This window comes from Acyrthosiphon pisum, chromosome A2 (genome assembly GCF_005508785.2).
Source record: "Acyrthosiphon pisum isolate AL4f chromosome A2, pea_aphid_22Mar2018_4r6ur, whole genome shotgun sequence".
Taxonomy (NCBI): Eukaryota; Metazoa; Arthropoda; class Insecta; order Hemiptera; family Aphididae; genus Acyrthosiphon; species Acyrthosiphon pisum.
In genome coordinates this window covers 24997905-25025201 of record NC_042495.1, presented here as the reverse complement: position 1 = coordinate 25025201, position 27297 = coordinate 24997905, and the positions used below count along the sequence as shown (strand labels likewise).

The 27297-nt window shown below is 30.8% G+C and overlaps 1 long non-coding RNA gene across 1 annotated transcript; it reads right to left on the bottom strand.

The window, feature by feature from the left end:
• Positions 1 to 523: 523 nt before the first annotated feature.
• LOC115034195 lies at positions 524 to 26418 on the bottom strand. The gene is made up of 3 exons (XR_003839543.1): positions 25583 to 26418; positions 9440 to 9608; positions 524 to 676 (listed from the first exon to the last, which is right to left on the bottom strand). It is a non-coding gene; the product is annotated as an uncharacterized LOC115034195 (long non-coding RNA).
• Between the last annotated feature and the right edge of the window lie 879 nt (positions 26419 to 27297).

The following is a 27297-nucleotide window of genomic DNA, read 5'->3' as shown; positions in this document are numbered from 1 at the left end:
AATATCAGGGGATTTGTTTGATGAGAAATTATAAAATGTTCATAATTTTCTCCTCTTTGTAGTTTTCACAACGAAAAAATGTCATGAAAATTTACATCACGATGAGTTTAGGTATTATTAATATTTCGACAACAATTATCATAACTGTCGATACCGTCGTAATAAAAGGCGTTTATTATGCCTATCTATATAAGACAAAAAAAAAATGTTTGCGTCATTAAAATTTGGTACAGATCGGACCTCGGGAAAGAAGATGGGCTCGACATTTTGTCTCGAAAAAAGGTAAATAAAAGGTCCAACCCGGAGACGTTCTCAAACAGGGATTTTGAGATGATTTTTATTATTATTATTTTTGCTTATAAATGATTGCTATTGGTCTTAACTTTTAATAATTATTATTATCGGGGTTGGGATTTTATAACACTTAAAATTTCACAAATATGCGCTATAATATTACGTTAAATATCGCTAAATATGCAGTAAAAACAACAAAATATGCACAAAAAAGAGGAAATTTATTTATTAATAGTTTTTAAATCACTTACAAATTATTATAGGTAGTTACTTAATATTTGAAATAATTTAGTCACTCTGATTAGAATCCAAATGAATTGACTATACAACGTATTCAACGCTCATTCGCTGATAATCGGCGTTTAATAATCGCAGTTGAAATCTGCAACAAAACCCAACAAAATCAGCAGATAACACAAAAATTAGAAGTCAGAACCAAATACCTAATACGAAATCATCGTAATAATACGATTGACAAAAATCCAAAAACACGTTTACTAAAATATAATTTCATAAAATATGACCGACTTTGATTCAAAACAGGTAAAAATGCAAAAAAATCTCAAAAAGTCCAAAAAAGCACCGAAAACTAAAAGATCGCAAAATATGCAAAAAAAAAAGCAAAATAAAATTTTTTATTTGAGTTCTATGTATCACGAAACACATTTTCAGCTTAATCTGCTATTTTTTAAGCATTTCATAAGAAATATGCAAATGCTATAAAATCCCAACCCTGATTATTATCATAAAATATGTCATAAGCCTGTGCATTTTAGAACCTAATGTATCGAGTTCAGACCGCGGTGGACCAATTTTTTTTTGCATTTGTTGATACTTAAAAGTACGTCTTAGTTCAAATACTTGGTTAAATCGTACACTTACGCAATCACCACGGGGGGGGGGGTCTACCTCTTAATATACTGCTCCCCAAATCACAAAAACCCGGCAATGGCAAAGCATCGCCGTGCGTCCGGCCAGTGTTTGATAAATATTATATGTCGAGTTAAATCGTTCTGAATATGTGCAAAATAATAATTAAAATATCATAAACGTACAGCCATATCGAGGTAGTTATGTTGCACTACGCCATGTGCTGCAGTGTTCAATTATTTTTACGAGATGGATTATTTTTAGCAGCCGCGTAATTGGACACTCGCGGAATCGGTTTAATTTATATTAATTTTGAAATAAATTAAAACGTTGATAATAACGCTAAGGTTAGGTTTTTTTTACGCCATTCGATATATTCAATATTTTTTTTTTATCACAAATATTCTATGGGTAGTAAGAAAAAAAAACACAAACTTTTCGAGTGGGATGTTAACCTGCAACTAGTTGACCAACCTTAGCGTGGGACGGACGAAACTCGCTAACAAGAAACTTGTAAACTATTTAAAATAATTATCGTCCAGTCGGTAGTCCATACTAATTGCTAAAGTAATTATTAAACTGATGATATTATGGACTTGTTCAATTTCCTGCTATGGCACAGTGGTTTCATTGATTTTCAAAAACATTGAGATTTATCAGTTGGTACACCAGCTAATAAAAGTAGGTACTATAGGTGCCTACGTTAAAAAAAATTCGTGTTACCATTAATTGTTCTCATCCAAATCATACAATAGAACAATATATTTTAGATTCCAAGCAGAGCGCGACGAGTGTATTGATTTTACAATGATGAGTGTGTTTTTTTTTATTTTCTAATTTTTGTGTCTAGTAAGTAGTCGAAATAATGCTTCGATTTTCAACTTCAGTATCTTGTTCGATGGGAAAATGAATATTGTAGGTGCACTGAGGAGGTAAAAATTCCCAGTAATTTTCAATAACGCCGTGAAAAACAAAAGAAAAATTAATGAAAAACGAGAATTTTTACGCAAAATCGATTTTGGTTTTCAACTTTAAAACAAATGACCGTATATAGGTACATGACATTTTTACTGAATGTTTATATTAGCATTTTCTACGCAGGATAACATTTTCAAAATATTTTCAATTGTTTTTTGAACTGTTTAGGGACATTGTCAGTTTTCAATTTTTTGGTTTTTTTTTTCTACAATTGTCAACAAAAAAAAGCGTAAAAATTTAATACAAGGCAATGAATACCTGATATATTGTTACAATAGCAGTGGAAAACGATTAAAAATACATGAGCACAATTTTTTTTCTTTATGTGCATTTAAAGTTCGAATTTTGACAACATTTATCAAATTTAAAATTTAATAATTATTTTGTAGTTAAAAATGTCTAAAATGTTCAATTTTTATAGCTAAGGATTGATAATTAAAAAAAAAGGTTCCACATAAATAGGTTATAATATATAAATTACTTTATTTACAATAATACCATCATCAAAATATAAACTTATTAATTTCATAGGATGACTGATCGTCTTCGCTCAGAATCGTTTTTCTCATACATATATGATATATGATGTGATTGAATTCAAATTTAATACAATCCATTATACAGTGACCAACTTGTAACCTACTGTACAGCAGATCGATATCCACTTGACCGCTTTTTTAATACGATATTATTCCTAACCTACCTAGTACTACTTACCATTTACGTTTTGCGTATGGTATTCCGAATAAAAATTAATTTTAGTTGAAATCTACCTACCTATATTAATTATCTTCACGATATACATTTATGCGTTATTAATGTTAAACGTGGCACGACAAGAAATGAGTCGAAAAAATATTCGAATGGTGAACGCAATGCGTACATAATTTATCTGTTTTTTAAGTAACAATACACATTATATTGTTATGACGTGCACGACAATTTAGGACCACACGTATTATATCCATTACACGAATCATTAGTAATCACAAAAATGTATACAGTGATTATAGTTTTAAATAAAAAAAAAATATTTTTAATCGTTCAAGGATGACTAAAAAGTTAAGCGATATCAATTAAAACGAAAGTATAAAATAATAATGTGACATAAACACATTTTATTACATAATGTGTTCCTACATCGTAGTTGAGCCACGCTTATAGGTATAGGCACTAATTTGTCGGGGTACTTAAAAGTTTTAAATTTACGAGGTTTTTATAGTTATGTAGGTACACATAAAAATCGTTGTCACTAATGGAATTGTTTTCAGAATAGACGCGTATCACAATTATATTAAGAAATATTCATGAAACGGTTGTGCGTATATAGAACCAATTATTGTACTGTGATTGGTGAATATTATTGAATAAGGTATATAATACTATTATGGATCGAGTACTACAATCATCGTTTACAGGGTGTAACAGAAAGACCTGACAAATGAAATTTCTTTTGTAAAAACATTTATCCAAGTCGATCAGTGGCTTATTTTTTATGATTTTTTTAAAATTTGAATTGTAATAAAGTTTTTAAAAAAAAAACCCAAAGCACGCTACTCACTATTTTTCCTCTACAAGAAAAATCTATTGTTCAGAAATATGTTTTCCCATGACAACGAAACCCTTACGAAAAAACGGTTAGAAACAAGAACCATGTATCCAGCCCAAAAACATATACTTTACGTTACCTAACGTTAGTATTTAGATTTCAAAAAGTATTCATTTAAAAATTCACATGAACAACTTAACAAACAAATTAGATTTCAAAAAATTGTAAAAAATAAACCACAGTAAATGTTTTTACAATCAACATTTTTCTAAAAACCAGATTTACAAATTGGCCATTTTCAAATTTTCAAAAAAACATTATACCTATCAGATTTTTATTTTTTTATTTCAGTAATAAAAAATAAAAATAAGAAATATCGATTAGAACAAAAGTTATTTCATCTGTCAGGTCTTCCCATAGTATTGCTCCCTGTATGTATTTTGCATTTGACTGAGAGCAGTCAATCGTTGATAATATCAATTAGAAATAAATTTGTTGTAAATATTTGTAATTAATTACCCCTATCAACTGTCTAAATGTTAAATATTGTTACTATTTTATCAATAAGTTAGATGACCTTGTATGTCAGGAACATTTTATAATTAATAAAAAAAAAAAAAAAAATTAGAAATAAAAATATATACTGCAGTATATCATTATTAATTTGCACACTTGTAGCAGTACCTACTCCACACATAAATGTTTTAATTCGATAACTTCTTGTTTACTTATTTAATTATCTACTTAATATTTACTATACTAGTATTTACCTACTATTGGTTCTGCAATTATTTACGTTTATCTATTTTTTTATTTGAATTATTATATTACTACCATCACTGTTAAACAAAAATAAATACAACGCTACGCGCACGCGGTAATAACGTGTACCATGGTATTGACTAAACATAATATTATGCTGTAACATAATATTAATCTAACAATGGCAACCTGTGCGATTTCGACAGTCCGATTTTTTTTTTCAAAATAAAATTGTCCGTCTCTCTAATTTACCGCTCTGATGTGTATAATATTAATAAATCGATATTCGAGACGGAAAATATGAAAGCGCATTGATGAAAAATTATTGAAAAGTGTTCATAATTGATCTGTCAAGTGCGTTCGGCACAGTGCGTGCAAATTGGTAGGTACTTACCTATCATTTGTATTATGTATGCATAACGTTAATACAGAGTGTGACAGAAAGTACTGACGGATGAAATGTGAAAAAATGTACACTATTATTTATACTTACAACAGTGGGTAGGTACGCGCATGAAAAAAATCATTGAAATTATACGGATCGTAAATAATTGAAGATTTACGTAGGTATGTGTGTCTGAAGATTCCCAGAAAGAGAATGGGTTGAAAAAAATGTATGCCTTCCGAATAAATTGTCTCCAAAATAAATTATGATATTTAAACTATACCTACGACTCACTCGACTCAACTCTAATTTTTGCCATCACGTTTTTCTAAAAATTTGATTTACAAATTGGCTGTTATTCCCAAAAAAAGTTCAATTAAATTCAAAATATTTTATTTTCAATACCTGTTACATGTTTAAAAAACAAAATAAAAATTATATACTGTACTTACTGAATCCACTTATAATACGATCTTCAAGGTCCCTTTATCAGATCGTTATACCTATAGGTATCGAAACTTTTTATATCCCGATGACAAAAACATGGTGCCACGTCTGGATTAAATCCGGAAGGGGGTGGCCGGGGGTGGTCACAATCTCTTTATCCTTATAATATAATTTTTTTTTTTTTTAATACAGTTTTCAAAAAAAAAAATAAAAATAATAATAATTTTCGCAGGTAGTAATTATATATAAAAATGTTTTTAATTTTATATCACAAATAATGTCTAAATATGATGATAAATATTAATAATCGATAAATAATATGATTAAGTTTATAACCTGGGAGTTTTGAACTACATATTATTTGTACTCAAAATAGACGATAGTCTTTATTACCTATCTATGTTTGTACCCACGTGATAATATTATAGTACGAAATTATACGATTATATTATATTATTACACGGTCGTAAAAACGTAGTTATATAGGTACAATTTTTTTTGTTTGAGATCAGAGTTGAAAGGAGGCCCGCCAAGTGCACACATTTATATAGTGTGTCCCAATTATTGATCCGGGCTCGCATACCACACGTGAGGTATAAAACCTGCAGCAACCATAATATGCAAATGACTGGTAATCGCGTTTTATCCGGAATATCGTTAAAATATCGTAGCAAACGGATTCTTCTGTAGGTACAGCTGTAAAAAAATTAACAAATTTTACGATATCGATTGAATCAAAACTATAGTCATTTCGTCTCTGTCAGCAGTTAGGTACGACTCGCGGTACGTTCAAATAGATTTCGGTGGTTTCGGTCGCGGCGATAAATCTCGAAGAATGTCGCCACCTGGCGCATGCGCGTGTTTGTGACAGAAAGATCTTTTCCGACACGCCGCTTTTGGTTATCTGATTCTGTGGGTACATGAGAGGAGTGCATACCTATAAGTCTAACACACATATCTACCCGGTTACGTGTACCACGTGTATACCGTGTGTCCAACAAAAAAACACAGGATACACTCTATAACGACTCTGCAGTCGGACTTATAGGTACTCGGTACAAACTATATTATGCTATACATATTTTTTAAATCATGAAAACATCAGGACGCGATAATCATTAAGGAGGATTACGTCAACACACCGTCAATTTATTGTTTTCTATCTCTGACCCTCGTGGCAAATTTATGTTTAGCAGAACCGGCTAGACATCAGAGTGAATTCAATTTTATTATCACCAGAGTTGAACAAAATTGTATTCAAATAATTATTCATATTATAATATTATTAAATTATTATTAAAATATAAATATATTAAATTGTTTACTTTCTTCTATGGATCTATATTTGTTTTATTGATAATATATTTGCATTTTTTAGAATAAAATAAGATTTTACAATCGTGCAACCTAAAACACAATGCCAACTATTGTTTATAATGTGTGCTTGTTTTAAATTACCAACAATATGTTTACCCAAATAAAATAGACGAAAATTATTCGAATAACTTTATTTCAAATTTATTCGAATAATCATAGCTGAAAATTATTCGAATTAAAATATATTCTTATATATGAGAGGAGCAACAGTGCATACCTATAGGTATTATACACAAATCTACCAGGTTACAATGTGATAACCATAATACCATATTATGATTATAATTCATCTAGTAATGTCATGAAGTAAAGTAGTATATGTACCTCAGTAGTAACTATTTATCGATATCTGTGAAAAAATCATCCGAAATATAAATGATTTATTCGAATAAAATTTAATTCGAATAACGCCCCACTCTGCCCATCATCAGACATTAAGTTAAGACATTTCCTGCGCGTTGGCTATTTTTTTGCGATATTTTAATTTGTATACCGTTTATAAGCGTTTTTAAATTTGTAATATTTTACACACTCGTGACTTACATAAAAATAAAAATATCATGACGCATAAAATATCTAAACTAAGGCCATAGCTTTATGATGGGTGAATTCACTCTGTATTATTATTAAAAGTGATAACACTCAGTGTTGATTCTGTTAAACGTAAATTGTCTAATGTCAACATAATATTATTATGTTGCGCGTGTGTCGGACAGAGCAAACAAATAGTTTTTAACAGCTTTTAACGATATTCGATCGTGAAAAATTCCTATGTGTGACTTGCAATTTGCAAAAAACTTCACTTTTTCCGATTACCTAGATACCCCGTTTTTATGGACACTATATAATATGATGGCGTATAATATATCCGCGGATTTCAAAATATTAATTTTTTTTCCAGAGCTATAGCGCACGTTGTATAAAATTGTTCATTTAATTTTCTTGTTCGCTTCGTTTTTTTAGTATTAGTAGTTTACTGTATACGTTGACTAATAATTGTTATTATTGATGTTATTTAATATTTATTTTTTTTTTTGTATTTTTTCTCCTCTTTGTAATTGCAAATCATTATCATATCTTTTTTGTTTATTCAGTCTCTCGACAATGTTAGCCAAGTACTCTTGCTCTCCGATAAGAGGTTTCTCCTCGGTGAATAGCAATGCCAGTCTATTTTCGTATATTTTCCACACGTACAATATTTTAGCTGGCAATAGAGAAATTATTATCATTATGACTCTGCTGTTACTCAGTCACTTATATATTGCTCTCAGTGCCCAATACATATTTTTGAATTCCGTATGCGGGACACGAGACTCAAAACTATATTGATGACGGATCATCGATCCCTATGACTCGGAATTGTATTGACTCTATTTTAATTTGCGCATGCGCTTGTTGTTTCACTTTTAGTACCCCGAGCACGCGGTATACACGTAAATATATTATAATATTATATTATACCGCACGCTGTATTATGCTACGCGGACGTCGTCGTCACAGTTCGAGCCCATATTATTATTATTATTATAAAATAAAGAAAAAGAAAAAGCGCCGCCCGGATTAAGTACCTAAAGCAACACGCGCGCTATAATGTAATGTGTGTGTGTGTGTGTTGCATTAGGTATGTGTATTACACACATCTTAATACATAAATTATTATATTATAACATATTATTCAAGATTTCGTGTACAGAGGCGGCGGCGGCATTATACACACTCGCACACAGATCCGTATAATACTATAATAATAATTAGTCGTACGGTGAAACACATTTTTTTACGTATTCGTTAGCCGCCGCCGCCGCTACGGTCCGCGAAGAACGAAATTTTATGTAGATAAGTGTTGTACCTAGGCACACGAGCCACTTGTTGTTTATCATCGTACACTGCTATATAATAATAATATAATATATTTTAGTATATTTTATTATCTTATACAATAAAAATGACCTAACCTGCAGCTGTTTGTTAGTATGAGCAAGCGTCGTTCGAGAACCACGGTTGAACCGATTTTCCTCATTTGTTTTTTTCCTCATGTCTGGTATAAGCATTCCTCGAATGAGGTTTACCGAAATAAATACGGTACTGAAAAGCTCTTTTCTTTGACATATACGTAATTTCTGACTTCAGAGCAGACCATTATTCAGAGTATTTCAATGAATAAAAATCTCAATAAATAACGATAATATATTTCATAAACTATTTACTCGTCTAAAATTCGATTTGTATATATTATATACACAGAAGGACACCATAAACAACTAGTATTCTGCTTTGAAATGAGGAGTTAAAAGGGTGCGTCGTCTTTGAAAAGGTAAAAAAATGATATTGATTAAAAAATAAAAATATTTTTTTTTAGAAAACGACTCGAAATATTTTTAAAAACGTTAATAGTTTTTCATGTAATGCGCGGGTGCCTGGCGTTAAAAAATGGAGCATCCGGTATATTATTGCCATATTATACCTATACCACGTCGTCGGTTACGTCTAGGCAGGATATTCGTATTATATACCAGCTAGGCGGTCGTGGTCGTCGTATATAAAATCGGTCGTCGTTGTCTGTGCGAGAGCAATGAGCGTATTATCTATAGGTATCTACACCGACAGTCGGGTATAGGTAGGTACTTGCCACCAGTTGGTAAATTTGAATTATATATTTACGGTCTGGTAATTTCGACAAATGTGCGGTACGCGCACACCCACAGGAAAATGCCGTCAAATTCTGTTTATAGGTACCTGAAAAAAATATAATATAACATAATAATTTAGGTACCTACCTCGTATATACATATAAATCGCGCACTGCAGCTTTATTGATATCCCTCATGAAAAGCTCAAAACTGTCGCCATTGTCCGCTGAGGTTTTCCGGAACAAACGATCACCGACCTATGTTATATGCTGTTACAAGTTGCCCACGATCTGTGTATGTTGTACAGTTTCTATACCTAAAGTAATTATTATAAAAGATTTTTGATTATAAACGCCATACACTAGTTAGTTATTCAGTGTGACAGTGTTGTACAAATATAACACGAAAACGATCTAGATATATGGTAAAATAATTATAATAATATATAATGATCGATAATTCATCAAATAATGATAGTAGACAATAATATATGAACAAATTTATCTAGATAAAAATTGATAGATAATTTAAAACTTGCATGTCGTAAAACGCACCATTTGTGCTATAAATATAATAATATATACGCAAGCCTGGGAAAGTTGATGATAATTTTGAATTGAGTTAAGTTGAGTCGATAGAAAATATTTTAAAAAGTTTATAGTTATTAGTTTTAGTTATCTTAATTATTTTTTTACTCAATAAAGTTAAAAATTAGATGGAAACTACTACCATCAACTTATTAACTTATGTTGTTATTTATTTGTTTATTTTTTCAATTTATAAATATCAAGTAATATGGTTTAAAATAATAAAAAGTAAATGTTTATGCAACATGCATCATCAATAATAATTGTATTATATTTATTATTTAATTATTTGTAAATTATCGTAACTTGGATTTGATTAAAATTAACTCGTTATTTATAAATTATAAAGATTATATGAACAAAATTCAGTTAAGTTAAAAAGTTAAAATTAACTAATTTTTAAATTATTAACTCGTCTATGCCCTGGCTTGAATATAAGTTAAAATGTTCACATTCGTAAATCCATTGGTTTTTTGAAGACATAGTTATATGAAGTATGTAACTAAATCATAAATGATAAATAAAAGCACGTGAAAATTAAAATTTAATAAATTGGCTATAGGAAAAAATAGGATACCTTATTTAAATAGATATTATTTTTTATCTGGATAATGCACAACACCGTAGGTACTCTTACATTATATTATAATATTAAACGTTATAGACTTGTTGTTAATAATAATAAATTATTGTATCGTTCACCGTACGCAACCACGGTAATCGATGTCGAAATATCCAAGGACAATATATCCAACGGTAAAAATATCTAACCAAAATGTTTTGCTCTGACGATTTTACGTCGGTATTTACTTTATAAGTTGATGACAATAATATAATAAAACCGAGCTCTGCAGCTCACGGTGTATGAATGGCAGTGAGTGCTGTCCTTCGGGGGGCTTGCAGAGCCCTAGCTGGACCTCGCGCTTTTTGCTTACATTTGGAAGCCTCGCGTTTGAAAAAAATGGTAAAATCGATTTAAAAATTGGTTTTCGCCCTGGGCCTCGAAAATCCTAAGGACAACCCTGAGTGTAGGTATAGGTATGAAAGGTCAACTTATATGTGTGTAATAGTGACTAGTTAGGAACGTTATAAGATCGGAAGAGCCATATTTCAATATTTGTAAGAAATTAGAAATTCCGTTTCACGATAATTTTTTGAAGGTTTTCCTATCGCATGTGTTAATAGGTTTTTCCTTATTTGTACATTGATGGAATAATATTATTGCTTAGAATTTGTTATACGATTAAAAAACATAATAATTCGATACAATTGATTATATATTGATTCCGGTTGATCGCACTGACATCGCTCGACATTTGGATACCTAAATATTAATTAGTTCGAAATACAACTAAACTTTTTGAGACGAAAATTGCAAAATGACGTGAACTGGAAAGGTACCTACATATAATGGACAACCGTCCTCCACCACAGATCATAAAATATAGTAGTAGACAAATCAGTAGGTAGAAAAAATAGCAAATTGTAATGTATTGACTTTAACAACGACATTTAAAATGTCTGTTCTGCAGTATTATAGAACTATTATTATTTATATAATATTACACTAAGAATATGAAAACAATTTTTCTAAACTTGACCTTGGCTGGTAAACTAACCTAGGATACTATGTCCTTGGAAATTTTTATTTGTAGACTCATAGTTACTATACTTATTAGTGTTACAGTATTGTAAAGAATACATTTTTAAATTGACCTATTCAGAATACGCATTTAAATACTTTTGAATACAAATACAAATACATTTTAAAAGTGTTCGACATATTTTACAAGTGCTTAAAATTATTAATAAATATTTAAATCAGATAAATACATTCTTCAATTGGTTCAAGAATTTAAGATGACGTCACCTACCTAGCCATTATATTGTCAAGTTAAACTTCAGAAAGATAAATAAATATATGAGAATTATAGATATGTCGTCATTTGCGTATTTAATTGAAATCATAAAAAATAAAAATTCTGATAAGCGTCGTAAAACATTACAGCCAATTTTTTAAATTGTAACATATTTACGTATACGAAATAAAAACATTGTTCGTTGAAATACGACTGTAAAAATAAACCAAGTTCTCGAATAAAATACAAAGAAAAATTATTTTGAAAGTTTTTGAATACTCGACAAGACTGAATAATTATTAGTTCGTACAACGCATAATATTTTATTATTGACATTGTGCTATGATAATACCTATATATACAATTGGTACGCAAAGGTTAAGCTTTAATTAATATATGTAAATAATTGATAATATTTCGATTTTATATTCGCGTAATGTACATGATAAGTACAGCTGGTACCGTTTAAAGTGAAAACTACGACCTTTAAATCTGCTTCGGTAGATTAAATTACAAATTAAAGTAAAAAGTGTGATTTAATAAAAATAAATTTACGTTTGATGATGTTGAACCTCGGAACCGGGCAGAGTTCATCGACTATTGTAAATGATTTTTATCGATTGTTATAGGCAAGTACATTATAATATAATATGTTTATTGACATCCTGTTGACGCGATTGTATATACTATATTATGCTTATCTAAAAGATAAAGTTCACGACTGTATAAAGGTTTAACGGTTCAAGCATATACATTTCTAAGTCGTTTGTATGATGTTTTCAGCCGAATATGATCATTTTCATAATAGGATTATCACCGACAGTGGATAAATAAGTACAAAGGACGTGGCGATAAACGCCATATAGCTACTATAAAATACGATAAAGACGATTTTGAATGAAAATTATTACGTTATCGTTCATCACGAAACATCGCACATAACAATTCGTTTCGTCTGAATTTACTTAGACTAAATTTAAACGACTTGTCAGCAGCTGCGAGGGCGGTAAAAAGTTTAGGTAATAAATAATAATAATGCAATCTATAGCAGTAATGATTAGAGATGTAAAATGTACGCACATTTTTTTTTAATAATTTACCGAGAAAAGTGTACGTACATTTTGATAATCTTGGTATGTTACCACGAGGACACCCTCAAGAACTTATAATTAGGATTAGTGCACCGGAGCCCTCAAGAGTTCAGCATTACCCGCTAATATTTTAAGGAAAAGACAAATTTTAATTTAATGAACAATTTGTACACTTTAAATTAATTTCAGTAAATATTCTGCATTCATGTATTATAATTATTCCATAATTGATTTTGTTGGAATTTAAATAGTTTGGACGTTTTATGTTTTATGATATCAACTATTCCATTATATTGATATGTTATGACTGATGAATATTGGCCTCAATATCAGCTTAAGAAGTTTAGATTTTCGTCACTAAAGAGAGTTAGAGAGGAAACATGCGAAATATATACTACTGCAGCCCCCAAGATTATTAAATACTTTATGATGAATAATATATTTTTGAACGAACTTTCACAGTTATACACAGTTCACCATGTAAGTTGACCGACAAGTCGACATAAATATATAGGTATAATTGCAGCCAATCGGAAAGAGTCTTAATATAACTTATTTTTCGCGATATAATATGATATTGTTAATTATTATGTATTACCCGTAATGTATGTCAGTTATTATACTGTTGCTAATAAAAACCAAGTCAAGTATATACCCATTAGGTATAAATTATGTGTCACGTAACCGTATTTTGTTTCGAAAACTTAAGCCAAACACATAAATATTATTATACGAGTAGATAGTTATAGGTAGGTAGGTACTATATTATTATTGTGCTTGTTGAAAATTGTACAGGTAAATCTAGGTAAAAGTTCCGTGAGACCTGCGTCACGCGAAACCGTCGAAGTTATGGTCAACCATATTATATTATCAACAGCCATTGCCTTTTTTACGATTAATTATCATATTTCAAACTATATAATAAAATCACTCGCCTATACTTGTTTGTTATTATACACAACTGTTATTAATAATATGGTTTGTTTTAGATTCTGAGCGGAGCGATAAATGTAAGTATTGCAGACTTTACGCGTTTTTTATGTTCACGCACCTTTTTAGGAGAAAAAATGCTCTGACCATCGACTTTGACGGAGGTTTTTGCAGGTGGAAAAGAGGTCAGTGTCGAAAATCATATTTCAATACCGACAGTACCTTTTGAAATAACCGGGCGGATGAGAGGGAATACGAAAGCATTTTTCGGTAACCTTGGTTTCCAAAAAGTCTCTGGACCGCCTTCAGGGTTGAGTCATACATCGTAAATACAATGTGACTTATCGTGCTTGATCGATGATGACTGACGACTGACGACAGGTTACGTCTATATTATACGCTTTTGCCCACTGTAAAAAATAGAGTTTTTACTCTTTCGAATTTTTATTTCCTTCGCCGTGTCATCTTGTAAACGATTATGCAATAATACAATAAGATGTTTTCATAGTCCACATTGTTTTTGTATATTTTTTAAGACAACGCTATTACGATGTTTTCTATATTCGACTCTCAAGCTTGCGGGACTTTACAATTTTGCGCGGGAACGTGGTTGGACGTTGATATAATTTCTATTTAATTGTTTACGTGGTATTTGCTATAATTAATACCTCTGCATGACGTCGAAAAATCTCGCGTATTAATTGTTCGCGAAAATAGAAACACCCGAGGTGAAAATTATAAACTGTTTAATTAACTCGTTTTTTCCAAACAGCGTCTTTCACCTATAATTCTGCCGCCGCAGATTTGTTATTACGCCACATAAATCCTTTAGGTATATAACATTATAATATAATATATATGTAATAGGCGTGTAGTGTATATATTATTACGGGTCTATACCAGTTGATCCATTTAAGTGTCTATACGCTCATTTTTTGCAAACGTTTTTGATACTTTTTTGAAATTTTTTTTTTATTTCCTAAGCAGAATATTATTCGGAGCGTTTAAATCTATGTACAACGATCAAATTTCGGAGGAGTAGTTCGCGTTACAGTTTCAACTTGTAACTTTATAAGCATTTAAAGTTTATATGTGTACCCCGCAAAATGTTGCCCCCTACTCCGCTAAAATCTAAACTTATAAGTTATAACTAACTATGACCTGCACTTCTCCAAAATTTGATTTTTTTTTTACATTCGAATACTCCGAAAACAGTAAAATGTATTTTTAATTTTTCAGAAATGCGTTATTTTGAAAAGACTTCAAATTGTATTACACAAAGGTTATTTTTAAAAATAAAAACAGCCGAAACAACGAGAGTATAGACACTTAAACGGAACACCCTCTACGAGTGTTGAACGATAAATGAGTCAGACTTCTAGAGGTTTTTCCACACCTCAAATGCAATAAAAAAAATGTCTTATGACCATGATCGAATTATCAATAATAAGAGCGATAATGTCCATTGTTGTGTTTTTTTGGTTAAACGTCCAAATCGCGTTGGTACTACAACTAATTTGAATACATTGATGAAAATTTCATAAAATTTTGATTAAGTAAAAATATCCTATACGAGGTTTCCGCCTGATTTTTTGGATAAAAACAATCACACAAATCATTTATAACTTTAAACTATCGAAATGTAAAAAAAAAATGCAGTCTTATTTAATAGCAATAAATTATTTTTTAAGGCAGGAGGGGGGCAAATTTCACGAAAACTTCAAAATGTCATAAGCTTTTCAACGGTGTTGGTACTCGATTTTTTCGTCAAACCTTTCTCTAAAGGGCCGCTATTCTGCCTAATGGGCAGGAAAAACCGGGAAAAAATCAAACAGATTGTAAGCAATAAATACAAAGTCATGTGTATAACTCCTATGGGTATACCTATGCGGCTATGCGAACGTAGGCCGCGAAGAAAGTATACACTTAAAAAATAATACATTGATGCGAGACGCGATTAACGCGCCGCGTGAATCTCGCGAAACCGTTTTTTGGCCGGAATGTCTGTTTTTGCGATTGTTTTCTTACAAAATGTGTGTAAGTACCTATACCCATCACGATACATATTTTATACGCTGTAGGTGCATACGGGATGGGTATAATATTATGACCGTATACAGTCGCACAGGAAACGAGACGAGCGCGTTTATAGGTACTTATATATATATATTATAATACGTACATAAAAAGGCACGGCCCGAGTTTTCGAAGCGGATTTTCTAATTCACACATTTCCTGTCGGACCGAATTCCTGAGATGCTTTTCCCACACCGTGTTACGACCGCTCTATAATACGTCCTCGAACGTCCTCGCCATTGTCTTACACCTGTCCGAAATAATAAGAAAAAAAAACAAAACAACAACAACTGCAGCCGAAACCGCTGCGCGACCTTCTGCATTCGTTTAATATAGGTAGGTAGTGTAATATACGAATAACACGCGGTAATAAACACTGCGGGCCGAGGATACCGCACTTGGGTTCACCCTAATACTATAGGAATGTACGTTATATTTTTAAGGTACATTTGAATAAAATGCATATATAAACGTTAATATTTAAAAACCCGAAAAGGGTATATTATATAACACAATATGTGTGCAGCAGATAATATTATTATAATGAGACTTATTGTAATGGCGATTACATACATATTATAATGTATGACGTATAAATGAAAATGCCTACTCGATAGAATTAATTAATTTATAGCGAGCGATTGATGTGGGTGGTGGTTTGCATTGTATTCAGACGCATTTAATGAATACCGCCGTATGCGCACGAAACGATTTCTTTTGTAAAGTTTTTCTGTATTTCTTTGTTTACATTACCGCACAATAGTCCCACGGTCCCTATAATAGACCATATAGTCTATATTCGATGATGAGTATAATATATTATAATAGTATTATATAGTGTCAATCTCGTGTCCAAAATATATACGATTTAACTGTTTTAATTTAAATATTAACGGTTTTTGTATGGGAATTACGCATTAATACTTCGTAGGTTTATGTGGACCACACGTCATGGCTGCTGATAACGCGTAAAAATGATTATTTCTGTGTATATATCGACTGTGTTGAAAAATGCATTACCACTTTGACTTTGTGTACCTAAATTAATGTACATGATGTAGATCAGTTACAATTGTTTAAATTAAAAACTGTATCTACACAGTTCTTTATACTTATATTTATATTTTTTATTTCAACGTTTTATTTATAAAAAAAATTAAATATAAAAAAAAAATACAGCAAAAAGACTGAATTTATGATTTAAGTTAATATTTTAGATAATAATTAATATTGTGGCCCCATCAAAAAGTTATACCTGAGCCCCAAAATGCATAAGTTTGGCTTTGATTCACTATAATATCAAAACTAACAGCACCCTGAGTTGAAAGACGGAGACAGCATGTGTGGGTGCAACTAATGTTATACTTTTATAATATTGACATTACGTACCTACCTAAGTAGTTTTTCGGTATTTTTTTTAGAAATTATAATAATAATAACGCACGATACCAATCAGCCACCGCACACTACACATATATTTAAATCGCATCTGTTGCAGTATATTATAATTCCCTACATCGAGGGAATCGGTTTGTTTAAGCGATCAACCATCAATATATACAAGTATATTATATTGATGGGGAAAAACAATAGCAATTTCCTAATGCACCTATACTTAACAATAATAGGTACATATGTATTTTTGTCATTTAGATAATAATATGTACTATGTGTACAGTAAAAAATAATTATATCGCTCCCGTACATATATAATATTATGTTATTATATTGTAATGGTTAAAGAGCTTTTTTCCTTTCTCCGTACCGTATATACTATAGGTATATTATAATATAGGCGTGTGAGTGAGTAATAACAATATTATTCTATATACCGGGTCGACGGTAGCGAGCCGGGTACCAATATACATATACCATAAATATGTATATGTACATTGTCCGCGGGTGAGTGGGCGGACACCACGATTAAACGCGTTTGAGACGATCCGTACCAACTACCTGTCGATCGCGTTTACGAAAATAATATAAACCGAAACGTGACGTGTAATATACGAGTTTGAGCCGGTCGCGATATTGCCAGCGACCGATATCGATTTTCTCGGACGATTATGTGTGTGCACATCACACGACCGTTCTCTTTCTCTCGTTAACCTCTTTCAATATTATATGATCTACACACGAGCCACCGAAACGCACAGTACCTATATTATATTATAATGTACCACACAGACCCGTGGTGGTATGCGAAAAACTCATAAACGGTACGCTAAGGAAATCTCTCTCGACAAAATGGAATGCTTTTTATCGTTGGTCACATAAAAAAAGGGTACATAATATCATGGCAAAGTCTTACGTGAAAATTGTCAAACTGTGTTGGATGAAACGCAGGTATAAACGGTTGGAAAAAAAAAAACGTGAAAAAACCAGAAAATTCTATTTTTTAGAAGATTAAAAAAAAAATTTCTAATTTTTGGAGCTATCTTGTATTTTAATCAGCTGCAGTCCTTAATATATATTCATTTATTTTGTATTCATGTTACACGTTATTATAATATTCTCTCAGGTGCAGTTGCAGAAGCTATATCTGGTTTTTCGCCAGATAAACGAAAAAACCAGACAGTTCCGCAAGTACCTATAAGTTATATTTCCTTTAGGTACGCGGGTTCTCGCGCAAAGATATAGGTACTCGTAATTTTTTTTCCTCGTCCAATTACAACCATCATCCAAACCGGATTTTCGATGAAAATGCATTTGTCTTGTTTATGCGCGAGACCCTTTCAATTATTACCGTCCGCGATTTCCGTTTGTATTTTCGCGGCAGACAGCGGTAATAATCTGCGATATAATATTATTATAACCAAGGCTGGGCAAGTTAATGATATTTTTTGACCTCAGTTAAGTTAAATATTATTTTTCCAATCAAATAAAAAATTAAGTTAATATACATTTTTAGTACATCAATTGAGTTTAAAATTAAGTTGACAAATACCATTAACTGAACTTAACTTCGATTAATAAGTTAAGCTAGGTAATTATAATTAAAAAAAAAAATGCATTTATGGGGTATTTTTTAATAAAATAGGTTCACTTGAATACTATATTCATCATTCATAGGTATTTTACTATTCAAACAATCTACGAAAGTCATTATTGTACTAATAAAAAATAATTAACAACTGATGAGTAATGAATAGGTACAAAGTTCTTTTGTAAATATATCTTATTTTTTTTTCTATATTCTACGAACTTATAATCATTAATATAAACCGAAAACTCGTAGTAAACAAAATAATTATCTGGATAATACGAAAATTAAAAATTAATTTGAGATTGGGAAAATAAAAATAATATGAGTTGTAGAGGCAAATGAGTAAAGTCAATCGAGACACTAAACTAGTAAGTTATGTTAAAATCAACTTGACTTCCAACTCATGAACTCGTTAACGCCCAGCCTCGTTTGCATCTATACAGGTAAGGCTCGCGCAGTATTACCTACTTATGTTGCTATTTTTTTTTTTTTATTCATCGCGTTATATAACAACAATAATAATATGCATCGACCGATATAGCAGCACGCAGCTCGTCCGCCGGCGTCGTCGACCGTGCGAGAAACTGACCGGAACTATTCGAAATGCCATTCCCCTTGGCGCGATGGGGCGGGGCGGGGAGGGGGGGCAGGCGACTACAATAATAATAATATATAGGCGAGTCGCGACTCGCGTATTTCTCTCCCTCCCTATTGCGGACATGGGCGGCGGCGACGGCGGCAGTGGCAGCGCCGGTGGCAAGGACGCGGATGTTGTCGTTAAAGGACACGCGAGACCGGCGGAGGCGCCAAACCTGTTTGTAATGATAATAAATTTTAATGTATACACACCGTTTTGTACGCGCTCGAACGTTTGTGACATTTCACCTCTTCGCCACCGGCGCAGAATTAACGCAATATAATAATAATACCTAATATGAGGCTGCGTATCGATGCACTTTCAGACAGCGTATTGTACCTACCTTTATAATATAATATGATTATCGGATGCATCGATTTTCTACAAGAATAATAATTCACCGATTTCACTGGTACAATAACAATATTACGATTTGAGTATTCTAAATTACACGCTAGTTCGCGGTAGGTATAGAGGTAGAAATAATAAGTTTTTTTTGTTTAACCGCACTGATAATATATGGTTGGCATCACGGTTTAAGATATATCTTAAACCGTGGTTGGCATCATTTTTACGCATTTACACCGTACCTATATACACATTTAAACTCTTCGCCGATGAAACGCCACCGGCGCCGAATTAACGCGATGATGTCTAGTAAAAGATATTTCAAAAAAATATTCAATATACGGGTGATTGTTTTGAAAAGTATTTGAATATTCGGCAAAAAAAATATATTTTTTAGATACAATATAATAAACTTTCAAATTGTTATAAAATATTTTTTTAATATTTTATATTTTATATTTTACACCGCACCACTTGTTGCGGTGGAACATTAAAATCCTCAGCCGTTTTCTTTGACAAAGTATTTGATTTTCGGTTGAGTATAATTCACAGTAAAAAAAAATATATTATTATACATTCCCAATTTTATTTTTATTTTGATTGCGTAAAATAAAATAGAAAATATATAACTAAAAATAAATTATTGAAAATTAGTATTTGATACAGACGCTTACTTCGGAAAAGTATTCAAAATATACTTTGTTGATGAACTTTTTTCATAAGTATCTGAGTATAATTTTACTCGAGCACTTTACATCACTGCAAAATATAATTATAATAATAATATGAGTGTGTGCGCATCGATGTGGTTATAAACAGTTGAACAGTCGTATAATAGGTTGTCCTGTACAACAATATTATATTGTATTACTACGTTTATTTGTATAATGGTATATGATTATCGAAGGCATCAAAATCTATAACAATAATTCACCGATTTCACTGATACAATATTAATATGATTTAAGTATGCCAGATTACACGCCGTTGTATCGGTAACCAGAGTGGTTTTTCCCGGTAGGTATAGGTATAATATAACGATATATAGTATAATATGGACTCGATAATCATAATACTCTTAAATGTTTTTAAAATAAGTTTAACCACTAAATATAATATTGTTGGCATCGTTTTTATTTGTACGCGTTTACACCGTATAAAACTCGTATGATGTGTGCGACATTTCGACTATTCGCCAAGACGCCACTGGCGCAGGAGAATTAACGCAATATAATCATAATTATTATAATATGAGTTTGCGACCATCGGTGTGGTTACCTATAATAATATTATGGGTTATGGTAAAATACTGTTCATATTTTGTATGATTATCGAATGCATCAAAACCTATCACAATATAATTCACTGTTTTCACTGATATATAAAATTAAGTATGCCAAACTACTCGCCAGTGTACCTATAAGTGGTAACCGGACAGTGTGTTTTTTTATACGGTAGGTAACGATAATAACATTATTATGGTCTCAATAATAATAATATATTTCCATATACGTATACAGGGTGATTTAGGAAGTGACCTCGCGCCTCCTTGTCACGCTTAAGCGGATATAAGTTTGACCATCAGCTGCAGGATTATTGTTTTTTATGTATTTATAAAATTCTATATTTTGTGTGACATAAATGTAACGATTGGCACACGAGTGCTCGACGTGACTATTTACCGAGGTTAAACTGAAAAGTATATAAAAGTTATAATTTGCAGTAAATTCAAAAAAAAAATTATTCCAAAAATGTAATTATACTAAATGTTTTATATAGTTGCAGTATATATCGATTATATAAATTACAAATTCTAAATAACGCCAAATTAATATGTAACGGTTAAATAGAAGCGTATGAATGGCTGTCCGCAGAACAGCTGTCTATCCCCACAAGAAACCTGTTTTTATTGAAATATCGTAATTTCTATAAAATATTTACTGTTTGTTGCGCGGATGAGAAACAATGATAGCAAAATATGTCAAAATGTGTTGAAAGTAATTAAATACATAATATAATATGTGACTTTTATGAATAGAACATAAGCCCATTGCGATGACACTATACACGTTTTGGACGTATTATTATTCGTTGAAATTTTAATCTTGTCGCCAAATTGAGTCATTAACAAATCACGAGGAACACGACTTGAATATAAGAGGCATAATGTCTTACTTGGTCATCCGACTGTCGACGTCAAACCAGAAATGGTAGTGAGGCTCGCCAATTTTTACACTGGAAATCAAGTTCCACCGGAATTTCGTCGCACAGATAAAAGTCATCGACGACGACGACGGTCGCGTTTTGCCTACAAAAATGACAGGCGTACGTCAGAAACGATCGCAGTTATCTATTCTCTAAAATATATTTACCGTATATAGAGTGGGTAACTATATATAGGCTGTTATAAATTAGCTTCGGTTGAGGGGGCAGATTTTATACCGCGGTTAAAGTGGCAAACTTTATTTAACTATTAGGTCCCGGCGTCAAGTTTATAGTGTCACGGTCGAGGTGACCACCGTTCAAATGGTTTGCGTTACTCGCGAGCACATATTTTCCGTTATTCTGTCTTAAGAGGATGTCAGCGCGATATTTGTTTTCTCTCTTAGACCCACGGCGCGCGACATAGATAAAACGGTTTCACGTGAAATTTGAGTAATGTTAGAGTAAAATCACCTATAAAAACAAAATTATAGAGAATAATTTTTTTGAAGTAGGGTCTTGGACCCCCCCTCCCCCCCTTGGCCCCTTCTATCATGCCGACCCGTCTTGTATACTTGTACCCCCCATATTACCTATTGTATACATTATTACAGATTGTATATATTATTCTTGTTTTCTAATAAAATTAACATTAACATTAATAAATTAAAATTTTTTTGAGTGTTTAACTTATTTAATATTTCAGCATTAATTTACTTTGTATTTAACTTTCAAATTAAAAAAAAAAACAATTTTAAATATAAATATGATGTTTAAATCGTTTTGAGACGATATATTTAGACAAACATATAGATAATATGTCATAAGCACTCTCAAAAATATTATATTCTCTATAATTTTTTTAATGAGCCATTTTACTCTAAAGATTTTACTCTAAGACTGTTCGAAAACATAAAAAATAAAATGACGATTTTGCGTCAATGCCTGTTGTCCGCATATTATGCTTCTGTGGGCCAGAGAGTGAAAACACAAACACAAACAGGAAAACTTGACGTAACTTTGTACGAAAACCGATGTACCTATACTACACTGTACATATATAGTGATGGCCACCGAACGTTTTCTCCGCATCCGCCGCACCGTCGCCGTGCCAAATACGAGTAAATACAAACTATGTTTAAATTATTTGGACAAATATAGTCTATATAGTCAGATTTTTTGTCTGTGAGAGCCGATGGCGTAACAAATTCGCCTGTACTATCCGCTGGTAACAACTTACAATAATTACAGGTTAATAAAAAATAAATGTCACTGTCGTAGTGTGCAATACCAGCTAATTTTTAAAACTTCAATAACCCTCATCGGAATGTTACTGAGTAAGGCCATAATGTTATATCCACCAATTTGCAACACTTATTAAGAAAAATATAACATACATTTTCAAAATTAAAATAATACAATGCCTTATAACATTTAATATAGAAAATTAATGAAATAACAAAATAATTGTGCCAAAACTCGGTACAGACACGTTGTACCTACTCAAAAATTAATTTTATAAATTTTAAAATATTACGATGTAATTCTAAGTAAAAATATTTTTAGATCATACAGGGTGGGCCAGCTGCGGCCCACCCTGGGCCCACCCCTGGCGCTACCACTGACTATATAGAAATGTCAAACCCTCAAAAATATTATATTCTCTACAAATGTTGTAACATTTTGCATAGGAAAACTGACGTACATTTTACAGTCGATTCACGCGGTTTTCACGTCACTCTTTTATACGATAACGCTGAAATTGTGAATAATTATATTATGTTATTGTGCAATATTGCGATATTCTGGCAAAACTAGTCTTTTTGTGAGCGAATAAATTTGCGGGTCTCGTCACTTTCGGTCCGGGGTTATAGCCCATAGGTATTACCATATAATTTACAGGTTTGTTAAATAGGTACAGGCGTTATATTTATAATTTATTGTATGGGTAGTTAGAATAGTCACCATAGTCGCAAGCAATTCGTAGGCATATATGTAGAAAGTATGTGTTTATAGAGTTTAAATTTCAAATAGATCCTCACGATAAAAAAAAAACAGTCCTCTGCAGATGCCATCACAATAATAAATAATTTTAAAAATGGCATCTACTATATAGATTTGAAATATGCGTTTACTGTGGTATGGGTACGAGCGCACGAAAAATTAAATTAATTAAATTCACAAAATACATAATATTTAACGTAGCTATAATGGCCACTTAAAACGTTAAATTTAGCAAATTAAAAATAAAATCAATTTCGAAAAGCAATTATAAAAATTAAAAGCATAATTTGTGGCATGTGTAATTAGACGGATGCCGATTTTTTTTTTCGCCAACTGATAAAATCAATGAAACGCCAACGAATTTAGAATTTAACTATTTATTTGTTAATAATTATATTTGACGCTATAATGATTTGTAATTTTATTATATTTTATAATGAATTCGGACAGCATGACAAACATTACGCTGACTATATAAAATCGTGATGAGTATGCTATTACCATAACATCAGTACCAATTTATTTTTAAGAATTAAAATTGAGATTTTGTAAGAACATTATATTACATATGTAAATAGTAAGTTTTGTGGTTTGTTGTCTAAATTAGAAGAAGAAAATTGTATAATATGATGTTACGCTGTGCACCTATGCGGCTATAGTAAATAATGTTTTTAGACAACATTTTATTTTGTTATGTAATTAAAATTTAAATAATTAAAATTAAAAATTGACAATCACATAATACCTGTACACATAATAGGATCACGTGTTATTATAATCAAATGCTAAAAATATGAGAAATTATATAAATTGTTCAGGTTTGTTGGAAACTATTAATTATTTACTTTAATATTGTTCGCCACATATCAATTATTATTCAAATGTATAACATTATACGAGCCCAGTAATACGTATTTTTAACCACGATGATGATTTATTTTTTTAAGTTAATTAGAACACGCAGTTATATCATGAAAATATACATATGACGTATATCTGAAAACCACTACGGTATATCTACGTCGTATAGGCACGTTTCGAAAAACGTTGAGGTCATTAATCGTCTAACGACTTACAACTGCAGTTGTGGATTTAGATAAAAAGATGATACCGAAATTTCTTATTTTTCGTGAACGTTTCTCTATCGTGCGAATAATATACACGCATTATTTAGTCCATGAAATACATAGGTAGATAGATATTCACAACTGCAGCACGAGGGTATACATCATTTTAGTATACCTATTATAATATATTATATTTATACACAATCCATATTAAAATATATTATGGCAATACGACCTAATGGCTTTTATGACTTATGAGCTATGTTTTATCGACTATTTAGACGAGCAAATTAATTTTAAACGATAAATATACCGTTAACAAGAGTTTAGAATTATACTGATATTTACGATATTTACAATATTCTACTATAGTTTATATATTGATTTTCGGTTTAACAGAACTGATCTAATAATATAGTCTAATACTAAAAAATGTGTGTTTAAACTTTAAGCCATTATACGATTTATAATAATTGTACTATTATATTTAATATTATACTTACAGACTTAATGCTGCAACTGCGGTAGTAAATATTTATTATTTCATGTCGATTGTCTTCTATTATAGTCCTTTACAATAGTATAGTGTTATACTCGTATTATACTATTGTGGTAGTCAACTTCCTTATGATATTATGGTAAACACCAATGGTTTTGACCTTGAATGCCCTTTGAATTTAGTTCAAAACAAAATATGACGCGTATGTCCCCGTAGGTTGTACCTGTATATAGTAATAAGACGGCTAAAAAAACATGGTTTGTTTTAGGGTTTTAATTTGGAATGATTTCCGGTAATAATGTCAATAGTTCATCGGAAACGATAAAAAAAAAAATGTAAATTAAAATATTATGTAAAAACTCGCATTAGTTGAATAATTTATACGGGCTAATCATACATCGGGCCATCGGGGTACAGTACTTACATTCAATATAGGTACTCAAAAACAAACATGACAAGGCACACTATGCTAGGGGTACATGTGTAGTAATATATACTAATAATATGTTAGACAATTCCCTCCCACGGTTATATATTTTTATTATATAATTTATGTCAATTAATATCATGATTTGAGTTATTAGATTATTTTTTAATTTTTTTTTTTTCTAAAATTATTCACGAATAGTAAGAGTAAACATAGTAAGTTAGTATAAATATCAAATAGGATGTGACTTATATAATACAAGCCACTTTTACAACGAACATCGGTGTAGGCAGTAGGTACGATTCTTAAATATTAAAAATTAATGTATCTATACATCAAGGAAAGAATTTAGGAATGAAATATACTCTACATAATAATATTAAAAAAAAAAAACAGTCGACCAATCACACATTGCTTCAATAATTAAAAACATTAAATGTTATTGAATAATTCCAATTTAAAATCATCTTATCTGTTGAATAAAATTATGAGTGTATATTAAACTATGTTTTTTTTAATAATTTAAATTTCAGCAACAACATAAAAAACTCGTAGAACTGTTCATTAAATGTTTAAACGTATTATTATACCTATCTGTTAATTATAACTTAATTACTCGATCGTTATAATACCAGTAATAACTGTAAAAATATACTTTTCAATTGGAACTATAAAATAATACTTAGAAACGTTTTACGTTTTTATCTCATACCTATATTATGTTTTGACAAAAGTATAATTATATTTTAATTGTTTGATATGAAATGAGAATAATATATTATGATAATATTATGTACATTGTACATTGTATACCTATCTACATACCTATTACAAAAATATTGTATAATAGATTTGTTGTTCAAACTCATATGATAAATACTATAAATTATCTTAATTTACAATCCAAAGAATAAGAATAGTTATGAATGTTATGTAATGTACCTAATTATGTTTATTTCAATTATTATTGGAAAAAGCAAAAAATATCAAATTTTATAGAAATTATTAGTTTATTCTTTTAGTAATTTTCTATTCTTAATTTTGCATTATTTTAATGTTTGGTGATAAGTGTATCGAGCAAATATTCAAATTCTGATTTTTGGAAATTTTAAATACTTATGCTCAGATCTATTTTTGAAATTCTTAATTTTTTGTTTTGTGCGATGTAAACTGTGCAAATTTCAGTTTTTCAAATATTAACCTCCCTTTTTTACTGTAAATTATTTAATGGATATTTTTTGAAAATGTTGATGAACTCATTTCAAATTCGGACAAGCAATTTCTCTAGAGTT